A 20,063-nucleotide genomic window follows, 5' to 3' on the forward strand; every position below is an offset into this window, starting at 1 on the left:
GCTAGCTGAGCGCTTTTATAAAAATGATCTCATGTGAGCCTCTCAAATACACCTCAGTTTGGTCCTGTGGTGTGGGGAGCATCCTGGCTGAGTGGGAAGAAGTGAGACCATGAATCCAGGTTGACCCCGAGTACGTACCTATTTTACAGTTGAGAAAAACTGAGCCTCTGGGGGGAGGGTTGAAGAGCTTATGTGAGATCACGTGGTCATTATTAAGTCATAAGCCAGGGCTCCTTTTACAGGTTTGTGGATTATTTGAAAAATAGCGTGTTACATAAATACATAGAGCATGCGTCCTAGACGCACAGAAAATTCCCAATCCTAGGACCCGATTGTATCCTGGTCCCCCCAAAGGAAGTGAGGACGAGAACATCCCCGTTTTTTCTGTGAGTTATTAGTCATTAGATAATACCCCAATATCTGTCCACAATTAATTCCTGGAGGGATAGGGAAATGACAGTCCTAACATCAGGAATGATCAAATTCATTTGGTTTTATTTTATATGATCTTCAGAATTGTATTTCTCTGATCATTGCTGTTGGCCAGAGCATAAGGCTCATTTACTCCACCCTCAGTCAACATTCCTCCTGGCCCCCCACACACATTGTTCAACACATTTTTTATTTTTAAAAGGTAATTAGAATATTTTATGTGCTCTCTACAAGGAACAATGGCAAAAGCCTGCATTAGGTTGCCTTTTTTTTTAGTGCAGGTGGCTCTTAATTCAGGAGGAAGTAATTTATGTCATAAGCAAGATCCTCCAGCTCTGACTTACAGAAAGTGGGCTGTCAGGAGATGACCTGACTTTCCTTATTTGTTCCTGTTTGTTATTACTTTAATTAAATATGTGTGTATTGACAATCTGTGGTGCTTAATATATTGATTTAAACTCAAAGAGAGGTTCAGATATGAGCTTGGATTCGAGAAATCTTGGAATCCCTGGAATGTTCTCTCAAAACCATTCACGGGAGGATCAGTGTGTTTGTTAAAGGTTGTCACCTGTCTTACCAAGTCAGACTCTTCTGCAATCCGCATGACTAGCCATTCCCCAGGTGATTTTTCTGCGTACAACATGGGAGGAGGGGCTTAAACAGAATCTGTATGTGTCAACTACTTTTGCTCAGAGCTTACTTTCTTAAAATCCAATATCTCACATGCTTCTCAATTCAACTTTTTTTTTTTTTTTTAAAAAGGTTAATTGGGGTGTGTGTGTGTGTGTGTGTGTGTTTTGTATTTCTGCCAAAGGAAAAAATTATGCAAATCACCACTCCTTATGAACACTACCGTCATGGGAAGAAAATAGGCTAACATGTGTGGTTCATGAGCCAAATGAAATCAAACTAAATGTCAAGTGAATTAGACATTTTAGGGAGAATGGTAGATCACTGGAGATTTTAGTTTTCTGCACGAAGGGTTTCTATTATGAAATTGATAGTTCACAATCTAACTTAATGGTGAATATCATTTAGAATGTCTGGGTAAGACTAGTATATGACTTTGTGTTTCGTGATAAATATCTGGCATTAATGAGGGCAGATGATGATCAAAGATTTGTTTTCTGTCACTAGAAGGCCCCCTATTTTACCCATATTCAGCACTTCTCTGACTGATAGTCTTTTGTGCACACCTCTCAGACTTACTGAATTAGTGGTTCTCAGATGTCATTGTTCATAAGAATTACGTGGGGTACTTTTAAAAATGCAGATTTCTGGGCCCTGCGCCTGAATCAGTAAGTCTGAGGTGGAGCCTGGAAATGTTCATTTTTATAGTCAGACCATCTCCTTCGTGTGATACCCATGCCCTTTGAGAAACACCTCAGTGGACTGCAAACTCCGTTGAGGTGAAGGAGTTACCTTTTCACTCTGTGTGTATCCCAAAAGGCTAAGCATGGCCAGAGGTCCTCATTTTGAATACTTCTAAATTAAATTCACCTGGCTCTAAGCAAGGGCTAAATCAAATCACCTATTTAAGTTCTTCCCCGCTCTGAAACTGATTTTTCTGATAGAAATTTTGGGACGTGGTGATTCTAGAAAAAGTTTAAGATTGGGTGAGTTAAAAAAAAGGTAATGGATGTTTTCAAGTAAGGTTCTGACGTGCGAAACCGCACTGGTTTTAAACACACAGATGCGAGATTTATTGGTATTTAGTGAGAAAAGCAAATGTTTTTGAAGTTCCCATCAGAAAATTCTTTGCTAAGTTTTGTGTCTCATTTGTTATTTTGTAGAGTTTATAAAAATAAATGAGTTTCTTTATAATAGGAATAAAAGATGTCAGGGGAAGAAAAAAGGTTTTGTGTACTTTTAAATGAAGGGACTTGAATAAAGGGGCAGATTAAGGCTCGCAGGTAATTGAATTGAGCTCTTAAATTGTTGAAGTCCTTTATGTGGTCATTCTTAAGAGTTGAACAACAGCATTAGTTGTTGTATTCTGAAGGTACAAGAACCCCCAAGCGGGTTGGGTGTGCTTCATGGTTTTTCTCAATGTAGGATAGTAAGAGAATTCCACAAGGATGCACTTGGCTTGAATGGAGTGGGACGTTGGAAAGGGCTAGGACTTGAGCTTTCAAATTGGTAGGACTGACCAAGAGCTGAAATTGAAGTTGGAAGCTTTAGCTTAGTAAGAAGGCTTTACTTAACAGCCTTGGTCCCTGTTGTAATTTCCTTGGAAACTCTTTCATGAGAAACCAAGATCCTTATTTGTTATAATGAGAATAATAGTACTTTTCAACCTAACGGGGCTGGCATTGACATAAGATGAGCAGGTACACGTTTGTAAAATATTTATTTAAAACTTATTAAATCCTCCAGAAGACAGATTTCCTGACACAAAGGGTTTCTTGAATTATTTATCTTATTTCCTATCTCCACAGAGCCTTTCGCACATGCAGCTCCAACACATTTGAGACATTATCTCATTAGTCTTCTCAAGCTGCAAGGTCCAAAGTCTGATTTTTGCATTGCTCTTAACAAATAGGAATGTTTTTGTTTGTTCCTGTCAGTTATATTTGTGAAAGCCAAGAGTAGGTGAATTTTGTCTGAACCCAGTTAAAACCAGTTTGAATTGGCTGTAACAAGTGTGAGTGGTGGGAGGGCGAGGCTATCAATTAATTCAAACCTTAATCTAGAACAGCGGTTCTCAACCTGTGGGTCTTGACCCCTTTGGCGGTCGAACGACCCTTTCACAGGGGTCGCCTAAGACCATCCTGCAAATCAGATATTTACATGATGATTCATCACAGTAGCAACATGACAGTGATGAAGTAGCAACGAAAATAATGTTATGGTTGGGTCACAACATGAGGAACTGTATTTAAAGGGCCAGAAGGTTGAGAACCACTGATCTAGAAGAAGATTAAAAAAGTGTCTGATCAGACGAAACTGGCTTAATTTTGTGACCTTGTGACCGGGCTGCATCCTCTCAAGTGCACGTGGTTTGGGGTGTTTCCAGTCTGCCAAGTACCAAGAACATGGCGTTCTGGTGGGGTAACATGGTTCTTCAGTTGAGCTGACATTTGAGTGTGTTACCTGCTCCGCAAAGGCCTGCAAAACCCTGACCTCTGCGGCAGAGGAAAACATTTTTATGACATTCCTATGTGTGTGGTGAGTACTTCTATAAAATTGAAGAAGGGCAATTCAGAAAGAGATGCATTTTCTACCGGACACCTCTCCCATAGGACTTTTAGCTTGAATCAATTCAGAGCTGGAAGTAGAACAAGAACTGAACTGATATTCTTCTTGAGCTGCCCCGGCCGTCAGCTGTCTTTCCCCAAGACCACGGTAGCCTTGGGAGAAGACAGAGAAGATCAAAGGAAATGGAGGCAGGAGGACTTTGAGCTACTTACACCCAATGTAAATGAAAAACGGCACTGTTGGGAATGCCCAAAGAGAGGGCATATACACACCTCACACTGAATGTAAGGGCAGACAATGATTGAGATAAATGTCCAAAGGCAATCTTAAAAAAAAAAGTCAATGGTGGGATCCTGGATTGAGAGGTGGGATGAATGGAGCAGGGAAAGAAAAAGGGTAGATTTTAGGAATTCGTCAATTTGATTATCCTTTTTTTGTTTGTGTTACTTCAGAACCTCTTCTTCTCTCCTAGGAACGGAGGGACACCAATCATTCTTTCCTTCTCTCCCATTTCTGCTCCACTTCTATACTTAGCTTTATCCCCCCCTATACATATGCTCAGCAAAAAATAGTGATAAGAATATTTTCCCTATCATTGCCTTCATTTATGTAATGCATGTTTATTGTTTACTGTGTGCCAGACTCAGTGTTAGGTGCTGGGAATACACTGTTAAATATAACACACATGATCCCTGGCCATCAAGGTACATATAGCCTCTGATCTTTGAATTATAGCAATCTCTCAACAGTGTTTGATTTGATCCTTTGGGTTTTTTTTTTTAAAAAAAATCTTTATTGTTGAGAGTATTACAGATGTCCCTCTTCCCCCCCCACCCCCAATTGCCCCCGTCCACCCAGTTCCAGCCCTGCCCCAGGCCTTCACCACCTTATTGTCTGTGTCCATAGGTAATGCATATATACATATAAGATCTTTGTTTAATCTCTTTCCGCCCCTCACCTCCCTTCCTTCTGAGAATGGTCAGTCTGTTCCATTTCCATGCTTCTGATTCTATTTTATTCACCAGTTTATTCTGTTCATTAGATTTCTTATTTGTTTATTTTGATTTTGAGATTCAATTATTGATAGTTATGTATTTATTGCCATTTTGTTCATATTTTTTATCTTTTTCTTCGTCTTCCTCTTCTTAAAGAATACCCTTCAATATTTCATATAATACTGGTTTGGTGGTGATGAACTCCTTTAGCTTTTTCTTGTCTGTGAAGCTCTTTATCTGACCTTCAATTCTAAATGATAGTTTTGTTGGGTAGCGTAATCTTGGTTGTAGGTCCTCGCTATTCATCACTTTGAATATTTCTTGCCACTCCCTTCTGGCCTGCATAGTTTCTATTGAGAAATCAGCTGACAGTCATATGGGTACTCCCTTGAAGGTAGCTGTCTTTCTCTTGCTGCTTTTAAGATTCTCTCTTTGTCTTTTGCTCTTGGCATTTTCATTATGATGTGTCTTGGTGTGGTCCTCTTTAGATTCCTTTTGTTTGGGGTTCTCTGCTTCCTGGACTTGTCAGTCTATTTCTTTCACCAGATAGGGGAAGTTTTCTGTCATTATTTCTTCAAATAGGTTTTCAATATCTTGCTCTCTCTTCTTCTGGCACCCCCATAATGCGAATGTTGATACACTTAAAGTTGTCCCAGAGGCTTCTTACACTGTCTTCATATGTTTGGATTTTTTTTTCTTTTTGCTCTTCTGGTTGGGTATCTTTTAATTCCTCATATTTTAAATCGTTGATTTGATTCTCAGAATCCTCTACTCTACTGTTGAATCCCTGTATATTATTCTTTATTTCAGTCAGCGTATGTTTAATTTCTGACTGGTCCTTTTCCATTTTTTTGGAGGTTTCTAGGAGATTCTTGAGTAACCTTATAACTATGGTTTTGAACTCTATATCCAGTAGTTTGCTTTCTTCCATTTCTTTCATTTGTGACATGTTTCTTTGTCTCCGCATTTTGGCTGCTTCCCTGTGTTTGTGTCTGTGTATTGGGTAGAGCTGCTGTGTCTCTTTGGGTTGGTAGAGTGGCTTTGTATAGTGGCTCAGCCTCCCCAGTCACCTAAGCTGGGAGCTCTAGGTGCACCCCTTTGTGGGCTGAGAGCACAGTCTTGTTGTAGTTGAGACTTGATTGCTGTTGGTATCACTGGGAGGAATTGCCCTCCAGGCCAATTGGCTGTGAGGACCAGCTGTGACTACCGTGGGAGAGCTGCTGTGCAGGAGACACCCCTATAGAGCAGGACTTGCTTCAGTGGGGCTTTGGTGCTCAGAGTTTGCCCCATCAGTGTGTTGCTTATGGATGTGAAGAGTTGTAATCTAGTATGGTCTGACACTGACCACTGGGTACACTGGCACTTGGGTCTCTTAGAGAGGTGCAAAGTCAGCCACTGCCTGGGGCCACCCAGCAAGAGCTATGGAGAGATCTTTAGATTCCTCCTCTTTGTATCAGATTTGGAAGTGCCCAGATGAGGCCCAGCTAAGAAGCTAGGCAGGCTGGTGCTGATGCTGGTGCTGGGTCTTGGGCCTTTTATTGATAGGGTTGGGGCTCCTTGACCCAGCTGCAGCTTGTTTGAGAGATTTTACCCTGATCAAGGAAAGGCCATTCATATGCAAAAGCTGCTGTGCACAGCTTGGATGGGGTTGTAAATTGGATGAGACTGGGTCTTAGGGAAACATCAGGGTAGAGCAAACAGAAATGGCTGCCAGTCAGCCCTGCAATCAGGGAGGTCCCAGCATAGGAACAATGATCCCTGTGAGCACCTCTGTGTGGGAGAAAGCCACCCCTGAGTTCCTGCCCTGATGCCAGACAATCCAGTTCTTCCTCATATGTGTCTGTGTTCCCCAGAGCCTCACCCTAGTGCTGGAGCTCAGAGGAAGCAGGATCTTGTAAGTTCAGTTCATGGTGCTGGCCTTTTAAGAGGAATAGTTGGGTCTCCAGCAGCCTCTGTGTCACTGAGCCCCAACTGGCACTGGTTTTTACAGCCCGTAGTTCTTACTGCCTGTAGGGACTTCTTTTCCCAGCTCTGGGAGCCTGGGCTGGGCGTCTGGTGTGGGGCTGGGACCCCTTGCTCCTCTGGGAAGCCTCCACAGAAACGATCTCCCTCTAGATCCGTGGTTCTCAACCTTCTGGCCCTTTAAATATAGCTCCTCATGTTGTGACCCAACCATAAAATTATTTTCGTTGCTACTTCATAACTGTAATGTTGCTACTAATAAGAATCAGAATTATTATAAGAATCGTCATGTAAATATCTGATATGCAGGATGGTCTTAGGCGACCCCTGTGAAAGGGTCGTTCGACCGCCCAAGGGGTCGCCACCCACAGGTTGAGAACCGCTGCGCTAGATTAAAAAAAGTGGCATATGTGGGTGCAGACCAGCCTGTTTCGCACCCCCACACCTCCTGCCAGTCTCAGTGCGCTTCTTCTTTACCTCTAGTTGTAGGACTTCCATTCAGCCAGCTCTCCGGAGGTTCTGGATGATGGTTGTTCTGTATTTTAGTTGTAATTTTGATGTGGTTGTGGGAGGCAGTGAGTACAGGCATTTACCTATGCCATCATCTTCAAATCTCCTGATTTGATCCTTTCAATAGCCATTTGAAACATGGAGAAATTCTGATTTCTACTTCATTCATAATGAAACTAAGCTTAGAGAAGTTAAAATGATTAACCCAAGATCACATAGTTGATAAATTGTGAAATCAGAATTGTCACCTTAATTTTCTGAATTTCAAGACAGTGGTCTTTCTGCTACACCATGCCATTTACCTAAGATCCAAGGGAAGTACCTAGACCAATATATTATTCATATTTTACTTAATAACATTACCTTCATTGTTTTAGATATTATTGATCATTATAAATGAAATTTAAGTAATTCATGACCCCATGATATTTATTCAAATAAACTATTTCTAGCTCTTATGTAGAATAGATTATCTTTGTAGTGCATAATTATCAGAATTTCTCCATGTTTTGCAATACCCCATCTCTCATAAAGATAACAACCAGAAATTGGAAGTAGGTGTTATATAACTATTAAAGGAAGATATTGGAAAGCTTCCTCCCTATCAGTTTGGACAAATAATAAATGAAAGTAATTTTCAAAAAACTAAAGGGGAATAACAGACTGTATGGTGATTACAAGAGGGAAAGGGAGGCTAGGAGGAGGTAGGAGAGGGTAAAGGGGGGATAAATGGTGATGGAAGGAGACTTGAGGTGGGGTGCTGAACACACAGTACAGTGTACAGATGATGTATTAGAGAGTTGTACACCTGAAACGTATATAATTGTATTAACCAATGTCACCCTAATAAGCTCAATAAAAAATTAAAAAATAAATATCCATACTATCCAAAGCAAAAAATTAAAATAATAATAAAATAAAATCATAGGAATAAAAAGGCAGCGGAGTGAAAAGAACACTGTTCTGGGAATCAAGAAACGGAACTTTTAGTCTTGGTTCAGCCAACTTTGGGAAATTAAATTTTCTTTCGAAGTCTCAATTTCCTCAATCAGGGACTGGATTTTAGGTGCCATATATATTCTACACCCATAATTCTAAACCTGAGTTGAAAGGACAGAGAACCTAGAGATTGATATTGGGGAGACTATAGAAGGCAGAGCTATAGGCCCCTCTGCAGGGCAAAGCAAATAAATATAACAGATCCATTCTGTCCTTGAATCTGAGTCCATCTGTTTCACTTGAAAGAGCTCCCTTTTCTTTTTTCCTCCCTTCAAATCAAGAATGAACCTTTCATATTCTCATGACGTTTGCTTGAAAAATACAACACGCTTGTAAACATAACAACCCAATATTATGGAAGGACTGTAGCTTTGACTTTAATTTTCAACTTAGAAGGGACACCATTCCTAGATATACTGGACTTTTTTTTTTTTTAAGCCCATCATGAAAGATTTTCTCCAGATTGCCTTATATCCTTTTCAGCACAGCAGGCAGATAATGGCTCATAATCACCACCCAACTGATTTTGAGACGACAGTATTTCTTCACAGATGAATAGGATGCGTAGTGGGACATCCCATGGTGCTGGGGAAGGATAGCCAAGGGGGTTGCCTCGATCCAGGAGTGAGACAGCCAGTGGCTAGGGACCAAAGGGGCAGATGAGCTTGTCAAGGTGTTGACCTTCTACCAAGAGCCTTCACTAGATCGAGTCGGTCCTGCTCTTCTGGCATAAGCTCTAACAGTCCTCCCAGTTCTTCACTTACTTCCCACACCCCTCACATGTGTCTTGGTTAGTGATCACTAGCCGCTCCCTGCCGACTTGCTGAAAGGGTTTCATCGAGTTAATGGAGGAATTCACCAAAATGCTTCCACAACCTTAAGGATACCAGTCTCCAAGCATGAAAGAACCAAGGATTTGTGGGTTTATCCAATAGTGAGCTAAAAGTTAAAGTTTTTTCTTTCACGACACAAGCAATCTTCTAACTTAAGGAAAAGTAGCTTTGAACAGAGAACACCTGGGTTCTCTACCCTAGAATGACGCAACTGTGACGTTTCAGAATTTCTTGTTGGCTCCAGAATCTTCTTGCTTTCTGCTCCCCGTAGGAAGCTATTCTGTTTGGTAACCAGCTTCTTGCCCAGCCATCTGTAACTACCGAGAGAAAACACCATCACCCCTGTGACAATATTCTGAAGCTGTGTCTGAAACAGAATTCAAGTAAGGGATGGGAAGTTGGGGACACTTAGCTTCGTGGGGCAGCCTAACCCTTGTGGCAGGTCCTGGACTGATCCAGAGTATGAGCAAGGACAATCCCAGCATCTCTAGATGTGCTGCTTGGTGGCCGAGCATCACATCAGTCTCTCTACTTGTCCTTCTTTGAACTAACTCTGGTCCTAGGGCAGTGATGGCGAAGCTTTTGAGCTCGGCGTGTCAGCATTTTGAAAAACCCTAACTTAACTCTGGTGCCGTGTCACATATAGAAATTTTTTGATATTTGCAACCATAGCAAAACAAAGATTTATATTTTTGATATTTATTTTATATATTTAAATGCCATTTAACAAAGAAAAATCAACCAAAAAATGAGTTCGCGTGTCACCTCTGACACGTGTGTCATAGGTTCGCCATCATGTCCAAGGGAGTAGGCTCTCACCTTGGTCACTGGAACTGGTTCCAGTTATTGCACTCTTAAGTTCTCTTGTATCTGACTCTGACTCTGTTTTGGATTGCATATCGTCTATTCAAGTGTAATTTAATTGTGGAATGCCAGTGAATGCCTTAAAGGAGCTCATAAGCCAGTTTTTGTCTTTGTCATTAAAATGTGGTTAATAAGAAACTGGTTTCATGCTGGAAAATGCTTCTTATGAGATCTATTATTTGGGAGTACAATGCACAGAAGCGTTTGTTTCTATTTACCTTGGGGAAAAAAATCCCCTTCAGAGATAGCATGTGGAGAGCAGCCATCTGTTCAGGGTTACACCTCTGAATTGCTGTGTCTCTGAACTCGCCTGATTCTGTATATGTTAATTTGAAAAATAAGGACTGTTTCCCCCCTTTGCCAAGTTCATTTATCAACACTATTGTAAGCATGCACTTACATTCTGGTGTGTATTAGTAACTGCTCATTGGCTATTGAATAACTGGGAACCCTGGGGTCTCTGAATTCAGTTGCTGACTATTTTTACTCTGCCACCAGACTTTACAGAACAAGTGATTATATATGTCTTACCTTTGACTTACTCCAAAATAAATAGTCTTGAAAGTTTATGAAATTAGGGGCAACTCAGATGCCGTTCAGCTGGTTAGGACTCTAGTAGTGCTGAGCTGAGGTACAGTGGAAGGTAAAAGGGAAGTATGTATGGCAGTAATCTTACTTCTTTTTTAAAAAAAAATTTTAAAATTGAATTTTAGAGAGAGAGGAAGTGATTATAAACCACCTAAGAGGTTTTCCCTGTTACCTTATTTGATGAGGTTTCTTTACTGAACCATCAAGGTCACCCTCAAATAAAGAAAGCAGAATAACATCTGGATTACAAAGAAAATGAAACACTTCTTCTTAAGCTTGTCCAATTAATATGTTAGAAGATATTATTATTAAGAAGTTGGACACTACTCTGCCGTAAAAAGGAATAAAATTTTACCCTTCAGGACAGCATGGATGGACCTGGAGAACATTATGCTAAGTGAAATAAACCAGTTAGAGAAAGAAAGTACTTATGATTTCACTCATATGTGTTATTTAATGAACAAATTGAACTACCAAGCAAAATAGAGACAGACTCAAAGATAGAGAGCAGGCCGACAGCTCTGATGGAGTGGTGGCGGTGGTGGTGGTGGGGATTATGCAAAAAAGAAAAAAAGAGACTCATGGACATGGACAACAGTGTGTTGTTTGTGAGTGGGGGCAAGGGGATGCGTGGAAGTGGAAGAGGCATAGAGGGGATAAACGATAGAAAAAATAAGATAAAATCAAATCAAATTAAATTTAAAAAAGAAATTGAAATGGAAGTACTAGCTCTCCCTTCCTGAGATTTGCTGGGAGAACCTTCTGGGTTCTATTCTATAGTTTGGCTTCGGTGACCTTGGACATACCTTTTTTAACCTTGTTTAATTCATCTAAGTCATGTCTCAGAGAGGTCTGTTTGGGGTTTAGAAATGCTTTGACATTTTTGGAGTAAGTGGTGAAGTGGACAGAAATGCTATTCCTATGGAAGTTGGAAGGCTAATGCACATATTTTAATTGTCCTCTTCAACTTCCTTTTGGGAGGATCAAGGAGCATTTTATTCTAAGATCATGTACTTAATTAGCAAAAGTTGTTGAGTACCATGTATCAGGCCATGACCAGCACCCTCCTCTGCTCTCCTGTGTTGCCAGGTGATGCTTCTGAGAACCTTGCAAAGGCCTTCATTTCCCGTATGCAAGGTGACTGCATGGTGACCATTTGCAAGGACTTCCATCTAGCTATTCAGTCAAGAGCAGAATGTTCTGTTCTCCACTATATAATTAGTACTTTACCATATACTGTTTCATCACAATTAAAGGTGTCACAGGAACTTGCTATTAGAAAATAAGCTTCTTGAAGGAGGAAACCATGGCTTATTTCTCCTCCATTTCTCTCCCACACAAAACAGCAGTGAGGAATTCTTTACCAGGGAGTCTATGGATGAATGGGTTTTATACGATTATGTACTCACTGAAATTCTAAGAAGAATTATTTTTGCACACGCAGTTTTCTATGAAGAGGATCCATCATTTTCATTAGATTCTCAAAAGGGTCAGTGGCTCCATAGGTTAACAACTCTAATGGACTTTTAATGAATACTTGAATGGTAGAAACTATAGGAAAACAGATGTGACCTCGATGTATGAGAGAGGATGTATGAGAGAGAGTTGACATGATGGGAAGCATGCCTGGGATGGCTCTCCGTTCCCCAACACAGGAGATATTAAATTAATAGCTAGATAGCACCCCATCAGTGATATCATTGGGATGTTGATCTATTCTTTTTCGCTCTGTGATTCTATGACAATATCATCTTCACTAGCGAATACTTCTAATTCTTCATGCATATCTCCCTCTCATATTCATTTTTGTCTGACTTACTCTTTGGACTGCATATACACCTAAAGAATCTTTTTGGCAGATAGCCAGAGGCCTGTAAATCAGACTGTGAGAACCATGGCCATAAGAATGTGGGTGAAATACTGAACAGCAGGCAGGGAACTTGGCATGAACTCGAGAAAATAAAGAGAAGGTGGAATGATTTTTGAGTCAAGGATAGAAGATTCATAAGATGGTAGTTGACAAGTGCGTTGACATAGTTGCTAATAAATTAAACAGAATTGGATTTAATTGAGTCTTCAAGGGTGAGACGGAGTCTATCTAGTAGACAAGGAAGATAAGGAAGCAATAACAGTGTGGCAGATACTGCTGGCTGCTCACTCAGCACCCATTACCTTCTTTCTCTCTCTCTCTCTCTCTCTCTCTCTCTCTCTCTCTCTCTCTCTCAGCTGAGCTTTTGCTCAGGTGTCTCCTCTTCTACTTGGCTCAAGGGAAGGTGACCCTGTCCTTGCCTTTCGGAGTAAGTGGTGATTGGTTCAAGCCAGTTAAACCATGACATGTCCTCACAAAATGGTGAGAACTGCCATCCAGATGCATACTAATAGCAGGGACGGCTTTCCGTGTGGCACTACTATGAAGCCTACCTCAAGGAGAATGAACAAGGAAGCAGCCTTTTAGTATCTGAAAGGCCGGGTAAAATGACATGGCCTCTGTCATATTAGTGCATTTATATCTGCTGGGAAATTAAGTAGCTGAAGCTGTGCACTGTTATCACCAGAGTTCTTCACGTGAAAGAATGAAGATGTTCAAAGGAAAGCCTTCAGGCTCCTGCCAGAAGATGTTCCCAGCTACATAAATGCCCAATTCAGCTACTAGTCCTTGCAAATTAAGCAGCTCTCTGAACATTCAAGCTTCAGCCAGGAGCTACATCCAGATTCAGATGTTGAAATCAGTTTCTCCTGCTGATCAAGCTGTGACACAACTAAAGTAATGGGTCTAGCTTCTCATTTACTTCTCAGTGAGCTCTTCCTTTCCCTCTGCAGTGGTGTGGCATTTAATATTCAAGTCCTTCATGGACACCATAAATTTTTCCTTGTCAAGGCCGATAAGAGAACTCTACCTATTTCAGTCTCTACCCTTATTTTTAGAGCATTAGATAATGCGTACTCTAGTAAAGTTAGCAGAGGACAACCAGATGACTTAGAATAATAATTGACAGGTAAAGGACAGGTAAGGAATGCTGGGCCAGCAGGGCGTAGATAAGAGCTGCAGAACAGTTTGGAGAGAAAGACTTTATTTTCAACTGCCTCCGGTAACACTGCTAATACTAATAAAACCGAAAGGATAATAAATGGGAAAAAAGCATTTCAAATTAGCATATTTGTCATTGAGAAGCAATGTTTGCAAAACAATAGTTCACTTCCAACCCCTGGAGGAAACTACTATTAACAGTTAATTGTGTGTCTTTTCAGAAGCTTTTTGTGAATATATTAGCACATGTAAACATATCTTGTATTTTTACATAAAGAAGTCATGCGACTTGCATCATAAACATCTTTCCATATCAGATCTTAATGGGTCTTTTCAATTCCTTTGAACTATTGCAAAATATTGTGGGAAATACTTCAACTATTCTCCTAATAATGGACAGTTAGATTGACTATGAACTTTATTCTTTCATTAAGCCTGCTGCAACAAATAACATTCATACAGCATTTGATACCAGTGTGAGTGTGTATGTAGGATACATTTCTAGAAAGCAGAATTTCTGGATTAAAATCTATGTATATTTTACACTTTGATAGTTAATGCAAATTCCCATCCAAAGAATAAATTCCTTGAAGAAGAATGGATGGGACATGTGATATGGGCCTTTCAGAAATGTACCTATTTATCTTCCCGGGCAGTATCTCAAACTCAATAATCTGAAAACCTTCTAAAAAAAAAGGACACCTAGAATACTAAATAATATGTAACAATGAGCGAGGCTTGCAAAAAAGCAAGACAAATCCCAGGAACCAAAAAATAAGAAGCTGAAAACCAAGGGAAGAAGCAGGCATTGAAGCCACAGATGTCCAGGGGCGTCTTCTGCTCCAGGTAACCAGGATGCTCAGTGTTTAACAGCCTCATGAAGACAAGACCTTGAGCCCAACAAAGTGGAGAACCACGGGAAACCAAGACTCACAGGAAACTGGAGTCTTCAAGGGCTGCCACGAGAAGATGGACGAGAAAAAAATAGCCAGCAAACGGAGGTAACAAAGCAAAATCTCTGGCTTGGCCTGGTAACACAGTGGGTAAAAAGTGTCTCCTGAGAATGTATAACCACAGGCCTGCCCTTACGTGATTTAGGAGTTCTAATATAGACCCCCTCGGGCACCGTGAGTGCCTAACTGTTGGGGTCCAACCCCAGCAGGTCCAGGGGTTCCCAAAGAGGCAAATGCAAATCCTCTTTAAAGACATGTGTCTTCCACCCAGGCTGCATCAGATTCCCATGGGTATAAGGCTTGATTGACTATAAACTCACGTACGGGAAGAAACAGATTTCTATGCATGAATGTACTCAGAATAAACAAGAGTATTAGACCTCTGGATCTTCGGATGATTGAACAATCAGATACTGAATATAAAGTGAGTTTTCTACTTTTAAAAGGTTTAAGGAAATCATATCAGAAGTAAAATGTTACTAAGAATATACACATAATCAAGACCTGGCATATTAAAAAAAAACAAAGTAGAAATTCTAAATATAAAAAAAGATCATTGGAAGATTAGACTCAGTTGTAAAAGGAATTAGCAAACTGGAAAGATCTGAAGGAAGTACCAAAGTGCAGAACAAAGTTACAAGGATGGAAAATATGAAAGACGTTGAACATGTGAGCTTGAAAGGGACAAACATAGAACTGCATTGGCATTCTTGATGGAGGAGAGAATGGCAGAGGAATAGGAAATGTTTGAAGAGATAATAGATGAGAATTTTCCAGACTATATCAAAGATATGAGTCCTCAGAGTCAGGAGACACAATAAATTCCAAATTTTCCCATTGCATTTTAACATAAATACAATTTTTATGAAATAAAGTATATTTTCCAACACAAAAATTAGTGAGATTGTTTTATATTTCTCTAATATCTTTAATATCTGGCTTAACAGAAGACAGCTGGGTTCTCTTATCTGCTTCCACATTTAATATGTTCCAATATTACATGTCATGTAGCCTCTGGAAAACTCCAACTTGTGAGAGAATGAGAATTAAAAAAAAGACAAATCCTGTCTTAGTATTTACTGCAAATATACGTTTGACCTTGTAGAATTCCTAAAAGGTTCTCCAGTTTCCTCAAGAGTCTCTAGAGCACACTTTGAGAACCCCTAATTTAGATTAAGTTTTCTATTATGGGTCATGGTTGGTGGACTGGGTGTTACAAATTTTCTACGCATTTACACATCCACACTCCATAAATGCGCTGCTTAAATCGTGATTTTTCAGGGAATTAGAATACAATAATGTACTCTTGGAGTTGAAACAAGAGTTAAGGGATTAATTTCATCTCTCTTCCATGATTCAGAGGCTATGTCAGGCTCCTGCAATGCCATCTTTGTAAACATCAAGTATATTTTGTGCCATCTTTGTGAACCTCAAGAACATCAAGTGAAGAAATCTTGGGTTATACCAGATATTTTTTGGTTAATAAGATGGTAGGTAAACTACTTGTTACTGCAGTATGATTGAATGATATATGTCAAAGATGACTATGATTCTCTACCACATCATTGCAAAACTGCCCAGAAGTGGGAGACATCGTCATCTACCACAAGACCAGCACATTGTTGTTTTATAAGGAAACTGATGCAAACATTGATGCAGAGACACTGACTCTGGAGAACAACGGAAGAGAATTAGAGGATGTTTTTTCATTGCCTGGAAAAAGTCTCGTTTATATAGCTTGAATTAAATTTTGCCATCAAATATTCTTAATCTGTATCTGATGTTTCTTATTTCCGATTTTATTTCATTAAAGAGATGGCCCCCATCTGAATCTGTTAAGGGATCAGATTCTCTGTTGATTTCACCCACATTAAACAAACATGATCCACGTGTTTTTCCCTTTCTTATTTATTTCATAGTATAAAATCTAAGATGCAAGACATTGTTGCAGTAGCGCCCAAGAGAAGGACAGTTATAATAACCCATTGGAACTCAGACATCTCAATTTCAATTAAAACGACTAACATTCTCTCTAAATATTTAGATGAATCCACAAGGCTTAATTCCTGATTCATTTCTACTGGACCATAGATAGAAGATTAGCTGGCCAGTTTTAAACACGGGACACCCTATGACTTACAAAATGACAGAAAGAATTAAAAACTGTTTATTCTCTGCCTCATTACAAAAGGGAAATGATATAAAAGAATGATTTGTTCCAGTAGAAGTTCGTTACGCAAACATGTATTGAGTACCTCCTAAGGAGGAGAGGGGGCGGGGAGAGAACCACTCTTCCAGCCCCTGGGCTGCAAAGATAAATGAGAAACAATTCTTGCCTTCATAGTCGAGGAGATAAACCTGTAAATGAAAACTGATGCTGAATGTGACAAGGTTTATAATAACGATGTGTATTATAAATACACATATAAATGTCACGAAGTTGTATATACATGTCACTGAGGGAATGATCCATTCTGCTTTTATGGGGTCAGAAAAGGCTTTATCTTTGAGTTGACTTGAGGAGTAAGTTGGAGTCTTCTGGGCTGTAAAGGAAGGTAAGAGTGTTCTAGGCAGAAAGCACACCATGTGCAAAGGCCTGGCATATCCAGTCAGCGCAAGTACTGCAGTTTGGCAAGGCTGGAGTGAAGGGTGAAGATAGCGAGCAGTTGGAAATGATGCTTCAAACTGGGTAGAAATCGACTTGTCAAGGGGCTATAGCCAAGCTAGGAAGCCTGAACTTTAGCTCGTTGGTCTCTGGTTTTTCAGATGTGCCCTAGAGCTCCAGGAGATTCACAGAGGTGCCTGAGGTGTAGTTGCTCCTACCCCCACTTCACTAGGACCCACTCACCTTTACATGTGTGCATGTTTTAAGTTGGACTCCATTTTACTCAACAATTGTTTATTGAGCATGGACTAGGTGCCAGACATTTTACTGCCATACGTATAATTCATAGCTTCCCAGTGCTGCGTGTTAGAAACCCCTAGCTATAATTGACGGGGAATGACTGTAGGGTGCCAATCAAGAGAGTGATTTGATCAGATCACTTCTTAGAAATCTCACTAGTTGCAGTTTGGATAATAGGTTAGAGAGCAGAGAGGCGAGGTAGAAAACGAAGGTATAAAATCAATAGGACTTGAGGTACATTGAATGTGGAGATGAAGATGATGGCGTATCAGGATAAGGCCCAGGCTTCTAGCTTAGAAGAATGCGTCTACCATAAGGAAGAACCTCTGGGGCTTTTAACTTTTAGGGAGATGTTGGAAGAAGGAGAGCCGGTGAGAGAGGCCGAGGTGGGGAGCATGGGGGGAGGAGAGGAAGGATGGGGGGAAAGAGGCAGAATTTCAAGAAGGGAGGTCAGTAGTCCAATGCTTTCAGGAAGATAGACCAAGAAGTATTCACTTGATTTGGCACATGGGGAGGCTTGGGTGACTTCAGCAGGATCCGTTTCAGTGGGAGACAGATTGCAGTGGGCTGAGAAGTGAGGAAGTGGAGACAGACTAGTTTATCTTCTTCATGAGAGTGGCTGTGAAGGCATATTACTAGCAAGAATGCTGGGGTGGGAGGCATGAGTTTATCAATATGTGTAGGAGAGGAATCCAGGATGGAAAATTGAAGATAATGCAGTGTGCGTGTGCATGCATGTGTGTGCATGCGCGCGCGCGTGTGTGTGTGTGTGTGTGTGTGTGTGTGTGTGTGTGTGTGTAATTGCTAAGGAAGATCCTGAGTAGGTGGGAGGAAGCTGCTTTCCAGCATGGTCTTTATTGAGAAGCCCTAAATATATAAGAATTTAAGCCCTAACCGGTTTGGCTCAGTGGATAGACTGTCGGCCTGCGGACTCAAGGGTCCCAGGTTCGATTCCGGTCAAGGGCATGTACCTTGGTTGCGGGCACATCCCCAGTAGGGAGTGTGCAGGAGGCAGCTGATTGATGTTTCTCTCTCATCGATGTTTCTAACTCTCTATCCCTCTTCCTTCCTCTCTGTAAAAAAATCAATATAATATATTTTTAAAAAGAAAAGAAAAATGTAACTAAAAAAAGAATTTAATAGGAATGTTTGTATTTAGTACATATGTATATATATACCTGTATGTCCACATATTTGGTGTATTTTTGGGGAAGTTTATTGACACAAATTTGAAAGTAAATTTCAGTTTTATCAGGGTACTGGAGGATTTGGGGTATCAAGGGACTGTCGGATTCCAAATCATGTTGGTTTAGTTATTAAATTTCTCTGTTGAGGACATTCAGACTTCTGAAGCACAAGGCTGCCTTTGTTTAAGCCTGACTGATACCTTAATAACTCACTCTGGAGTGCACAGGAAATACTCAGGAAGTATTTTTATCATTGACGACTCCTGGGGAAACTCTTTCCTCTCTCACCTTTCTCCATTTCTTTATTCTTGTTGGCGTTGAGTTTTCCATGAGTCACCCAAAGCTGCCCCCCGCCCCCTTTAATGTACTTTACAGGATTCAATAGTGGTTATTGATCATCCATTTAGATGAAATATTATTTTCTGTTCCACGGCTGGATTTTTTTTTTTTTTTTTTTTTTTTTTTTTTTAAATATATTTTATTGATTTTTTACAGAGAGGAAGGGAGAGAGATAGAGAGTTAGAAACATCGATGAGAGAGGAACATCGATCAGCTGCCTCCTGCACATCTCCCACTGGGGGATGTGCCCGCAACCCAGGTACATGCCCTTGACCGGAATCGAACCTGGGACCCTTCAGTCCGCAAGCCGACGCTCTATCCACTGAGCCAAACCGGTTTCGGCTCACGGCTGGATTTTATCAGAGATGCTGGTGACCTTCTGAGACAAGCCAGATGTGTGAAGCGATTAGCCTTTGGGGGTGATTCTAAAACGAGAAATGGCGTCAAGTTCTCTAAATAGTTGATGTCATTTCTGTGCTTTAAAAACATCATGGGTATATAATAACCTGTGAGCTATGATCCTGCCTGAAGGGCTGGCGGTGAGGGGAACGGATGGGGAGATCTGGATAACGCGTAGCTCTGAACGGGGGGCTAAAAATCCATGTTCGTTCTTGAATTTGTTGCTCATTTTCAGTGTCGGGGTGGGAGACGTATATGAAAGCCCACCGTGTGTCCGGTGGAGAGTGACACAGCATCCACAGGTGGCTCAGAGGGGAATGCAGGGCCTCGTTAGCAATTAGGAGGGAGTTCAACCTAATATCAAAAAATGTTCCTGACAGTTGGGCTTGTTAAAGTATGAAATGGCCCCTGGGGAGAGCTTGACTTGGCACAGGCTTCACCTGGCCACAGTATTTATTAGTGATTCTGAGAGTCAGGCTGGGTCTCCCAGACAGGAACAAGCCTGGTTCCTATGGTGTTTTATAGGTTTTGACATTGATTTTGCTCCAGACAAATAAATCTCTGACTCTTAACTTCTTCCCACCTTAATTCAGCGAAAGAAACATGTTCCTGGTTGATTCAGCACACCAGCTCTCTCCGCTCCTGGGAACGCCTCCCAAACCTGTGCGGTTATCAGTTCCAGTCTGCAGTCCCTGATTTTATGGTGCCAACATGTGCTGACTTATCTTCCACTGCTAGGCCACCTCTCCTGTCACCTGTCTTGGTTCTTATAGTTTCTCTAAGCAGTACCCAAATGCTAGATTGTCAAAAGGAAGTTGACAGAAATATGCTGAGCTACACACTGGGAAAGGGGGCTAATCAAAGCAGCCTT

General features: G+C 40.8%; 1 protein-coding gene across 1 annotated transcript in view; it reads left to right on the forward strand.

Moving 5' to 3' along the window:
- CES5A (carboxylesterase 5A) overlaps positions 1-20,063 on the forward strand; it is a 153,133-nt gene that overhangs the window by 2,156 nt on the left and 130,914 nt on the right. The window lies entirely within an intron of this gene.

Source organism: Myotis myotis, unplaced genomic scaffold (assembly GCF_014108235.1).
Source record: "Myotis myotis isolate mMyoMyo1 unplaced genomic scaffold, mMyoMyo1.p scaffold_m19_p_19, whole genome shotgun sequence".
Taxonomy (NCBI): Eukaryota; Metazoa; Chordata; class Mammalia; order Chiroptera; family Vespertilionidae; genus Myotis; species Myotis myotis.